Source organism: Anarrhichthys ocellatus, unplaced genomic scaffold, assembly GCF_004355925.1.
Source record: "Anarrhichthys ocellatus isolate YVR2014 unplaced genomic scaffold, GSC_Weel_1.0 scaffold828, whole genome shotgun sequence".
NCBI classification, from domain to species: domain Eukaryota; kingdom Metazoa; phylum Chordata; class Actinopteri; order Perciformes; family Anarhichadidae; genus Anarrhichthys; species Anarrhichthys ocellatus.
Window position 1 is genome coordinate 1 of NW_022280802.1, and position 4,870 is coordinate 4,870.

General features: G+C 40.8%; 1 long non-coding RNA gene across 2 annotated transcripts; it reads left to right on the forward strand.

Annotated features, from left to right (window-relative positions):
* The first annotated feature begins 427 nt into the window (after nt 1–427).
* LOC116377033 (uncharacterized) lies at nt 428–4,638 on the forward strand. Of its 2 annotated transcripts, none has more exons than XR_004212171.1 (2): nt 428–606; nt 972–4,638. It is a non-coding gene; the product is annotated as an uncharacterized LOC116377033 (long non-coding RNA). The 2 variants fall into 2 exon arrangements; XR_004212170.1 differs by having other exon boundaries at nt 432–606; nt 1,014–4,638.
* Nucleotides 4,639–4,870: the final 232 nt, after the last annotated feature.

A 4,870-nucleotide genomic window follows, 5' to 3' on the forward strand; every position in this document is an offset into this window, starting at 1 on the left:
TCTGAACGTCTCTGTCTGAACGTCTCTGTCTGAACGTCTCTCTCTCTCTCTGAACGTCTCTGTCTCTCTCTGAACGTCTCTGTCTGAACGTCTCTCTCTCTGTCTGAACGTCTCTGTCTGTCTGTCCGTCCCTCCAATTACTAAACAGAGTAAATGACGTTCATCATGTGACTCACACAAAGACAGAGTCCTGATGAGACATGTTGATGATGTTCACACTAACAAAGAGATCAAACCAGCAGAGACGTGATGTGTGTCCTCATGTCCCCGTGTGCGTGTGTGTCCTCATGTCCCCGTGTGCGTGTGTGTCCTCATGTCCCCGTGTGCGTGTGTGTCCTCATGTCTCTGTGTGTGTGTCCTCATGTCTCTGTGTGTGTGTCCTCATGTCCGTGTGTCCTCATGTCGCTTTGTGTGTGTGTCCTCATGTTGCTTTGTGTGTGTGTCCTCATGTCGCTTTGTGTGTGTTCTCATGTCTGTCTGTCCTGATGTCCCTGTGTGTCCTCAGGTCAGTCTTCTCAGCAGAGTTCTGTCCCAGACTACACTGCAGCGTTAGCAGAATACTACAGACAGCAGCAGCCGTACCTGTGGAACGCCGCCCAGATACAGGTAACAAACACCACGCTCACCTGGTCTCTAGCTGGTCTCGAGCTGAACCAGGTTCTGGTCTGCAGTATTACTTTAGAAAGTTCTGCTGATCCAGGATTTCAAACACAATCTTTAAAGAAAAAAAAAAATATAGAAACATTTCAGACGTTAAACCTAATGGTACAAAGAAACAAGAATATATATATTGTGTGTATATATATTATATTTGTATATATCTTTTTTTCTTCCAGTGAAATTGGGTGTAATATTTGTTATTGTTACCATAAATATATTCGTAATCAATAAGTTTAATAATGTTTGACGTATTTCTTCTACACGACACGTAAACCATTCATTCGACTCCACGGCTGCAACAACGTCTAAAGCAGAACGACGAAGAACAATGATGTCATTTCCTGTCTCTTCAGGATCACTAGAGGCCCCTCCCCTCACCAGGTGAAGGCCCTGGACGGTCGTCGACAGCAACCGAATCGGGGTTTCCTAGCAACGCTCTGCCGCTTCCTCCTTTTGTAGAGAAAAACAAACTTACGGATTAACTGAAACAAATCACGAACTCTTTCTTTTCTGTTTTTTTTTAACTTACAAAGTTGATATTTTGTCGGGCAGGTTTTCTGGGACTAGCCTCGGGTCTCCACAGACCCTGCTTTCTCTTTTTGTTTTATTTTTATCAAACTTGAACTTAAAAGATGTATCAGTGTGGCTTTGAACAAAAAAACATCAGTATAATCTATATTTTGTCTAGTTTTATTTTCCAATAAGAAATCGGTATGAGGCTTAGCAGTCTTGAGTAAGAAAATCAGATATTATTATTATTATTTTTGTTTATGATAATGTTTTAAAAGCATGCGTCAGATTGTGTGTGTTGACTCTCAGTTATTATATATTTTTTTTGGCATAGAAATATTTTTAATAGCGTCAGATGGAAATTTAATGTTTTACCGTCGGAGACAAAAAACTGTTTTTGTACTAAATTTGTGGTCGCTGGGTCTGTTTGTTCTCGGTCTAATTTTACCTGTTCAAGTCGCCATCTTGGAGGTGCAATGACGCGTTTATTGTTTTCTTTTGTTGGTTTGATGATAGTTCTTATTCCTGTATCTCGATAGTGATTCTTTAGTTTTTATGATGTGATGATGAATAAATGATTTATATTGCGTTGTCTAAAGCCAGATCTCTCTGTGGTCAAACAGTTTGTGTCTCCAGCCGACGCCACGTTTCCTCCACAACTCAAGTTTCATTACAAAGAAAAGGGGAAAGTTACTTTAAACGTTACTGTTGTAACTTAGTTCTCCGTTTCTACTTTTGCCGATTTTGTTTTGTAGAAGACGTGTTGGTAGCTGAACAATGAAGTTATCGATTATATTAGCGATGTATTGCGCTAAATGTAGCAAGTTCACAAAAAAGATTTGTGCGTTACCTCCTGTGTGTCAGCGAAACAAATGTGGTGGTCGAAATGTTTGTTTGCTGTGTTTTATTAGCCGACTGTTTAACTGAAACGATGTCTTGCCTGAACAATAACTGTTTGTGTTAGCTGTATATGCGTTAGCTTAGCGGAGTGAGTTAGCTTTTAGTGAACATGCGCGTTACCGTTTTTGTTTTTTGGGAGATATTGTGAATTTCTCCTATTTGATAAAAAATATATAATAATCAGAACTGTCAGCAAACCAGTGAAAAAATGTCTCCAAAGAAGCTTCACTGGCATTAACTTCAAAATACAACCCAACAAACACGAATATCATCCACTCTGCTGCTCTTTACCTGCTAACAAACAATGTGGAACAATTATCAATAGTGAATTTAGGCTTAATATCCATTTATCCTTTATAACTACACAGCTAGCTAAGGGAGCGACATCTTTCAGTAATATGTTAGCGTTCCAAAATTATCCCCGATTTTCCCGACATGACGCCAATGTAGCATTCAAATGTTTGTTTGCGTTAGCTGTATGCGTTAGCTTAACCGTGTGACTTAGCTTTTACTGAACATGTGTTGCTCGTTTTTTGTAAGTTGAATTAAAGTGGAGGCCGTTACGGTTTTCTGTGGTGTGTGTCAACAGTTAGCTTAACGTGCGCTAACGTGACGTTGCTACGCTCACGACTTCTAGTGAATAGTTGGTGAGAATGGAAACTTTCACGTCAGCCTCCCTGTTGTAATTTCACGTCAGATATTGATGAATTTCTCCCATTTTGATAAAGAATCCAGAACTGTCAGCAAACCAGTGAAAAGAAATGTGTTCAAAGGAGCTTCACTGACATTAACATCTGAATAAAACTCAAACACAAATATCATCCACTCTGCTGCTTAAAAAAAAGCTTAACATCTAAATTTAGCTGCTAACAAACTGTCATAACAATGTGAAACGATTCCAAATACCTAATTTAGGCTTAATATCCATTTATCTTTTAGAACCACATGGCCAGCTAAGGGAGCGACACCTTTCAGTAATGTGTCAGCGTTACAAAATTATCCCTGATTCTCCCAACATCCTAATATTCGTTAGCTAAACGTGTGTGGTGTGTGTTAGCTGAGCGGTACGTGTGTTAGCTGTAGGTTGTGTGTTAGCTGTAGCTTGTGTGTCTGTTAAGGCCGGATTATGTTTCTCGGAACATTCACGTTCGTCATTTCAAATACGTTTTAAACAAACATGGACGTATTTGTCACGTCCCAGCAGGATTTGTGATCTACCCGTTAGCTTGTTTTAACGTGTGTTTTAGATTTTTGACTTTACATTTTCCTCCTTTGCATTAATTCACAGATTGTGTTCCTTCGTAGACGTGATTCCAGCTTTCGGTGTGTGTGTGTGTGTGTGTGTGTGTGCGTGTGTGTGTGTGTGTGTGTGTGTGTGTGTGTTAGCATTGTGTGTGTGTGTGTGTGTGTGTTAGCATTGTGTGTGTGTGTGTGTGTGTGTTAGCATTGTGTGTATTTTTGTGCGTTAGCTAGCTGTTAGCGTGTCGGACCACAGAGAGGTTTGTCTTGCTTTGAGGGAGATCTGGCGTCTGTTGAGTTGAATATTGAATCAGTGGTTCTGCTTCTTGTATGTGTGATGACGACGATGACGATAATAATAATGACGACGATAATAATGAGTTCTCCTGTTCAGGGGGGTCTATTTAAATCTCTTTATCCGTTTTTTGAGTATTCAGTTTGTCGATAAGATAATATGGTTTGTGTAAATTTCCACTTTCTGGCGGGTGCTCTCCAGTTAAAAATGTACTTTGTTATCCTGTTAAAGATGATATTGTTTAATTCACATGTTTGTGTCTAACCGATTTTGCAAAGAGAAGCCAAGTATGTGTTATTTTCTCAAGACTGCTAGGCTAACTGTCTCTCTCTCTTCTTGTCCGTCTGTCTCCGTCCGTCCGGACGTCGTCACGCTTTAAAAAGTTGCTGGGATTTGTGATTTGTTTTGTTTTTCTCCAACACGTCTGTAATCGGACCATTTGATTACGTGAACGATCCCGCAGCTCATTAGCGTGGCGGCTCCCGAGATGAGGAGAGCTGTAGTGAAGGGGGTTTAACTCCCCCCGGAAAAATAATAATTAAAAAAGCACTGGAGTGGACGGTGGCTTGGTGTCTAGATTAAGTCAGACTTTGGCTAGATTCAGTCTGATTTAAAATATATTAAGTCTGGCTTTTGCTGGATTAGATCTGACTGTGGACGGTTGTTTGGTGTCCAGCCCCCCCAGTTCAAGGTCCCCCCCCCCATTGGGTCTAAACCAAGAACCTACTGGTCACACCAAGCCCCACCCCAAACGTCTCAGAACCAGGACAGGACACGACGCCACCCGTCCACTCCGGTTTAGATTTTCCTTGTACCGAGCCCTCGTCCTGAAGGGGTGACGGGGAGCCTTTCTTTGGTTTCTGTTGTTTTTCTAACGGACACACGTCCTAACTGTAACCTGCAGATTTTTCTATTAGATTCTATTGACCGATAAAGAGTTGTGTATGAACCCGAGCCACGAGACTGTCGGAAGTGGAAGATGATGATGTTGATGATTAACATGAGGGCTAATAAACCGGCTCATTCTTTCTGACTCACTGACTGGTTTTTTGTGGAGATGAAACATGAACTCAATTAATAGAAACTGTCGTGGGATTTGGTGAAAATTATCAAAAACATCCTGGAAAACTTTGTGGTCTGTCGTCTCAAATCGTTTTTATGTTTAGTTAGTTTAAGGTCACTAGATTAATCCAAACGTCAGTAAATCAGGTTTGAACTAGGTTAAGTCTGGCTTTAGCTAGGTTACGCCTGGCTTTAGCTAGGTTA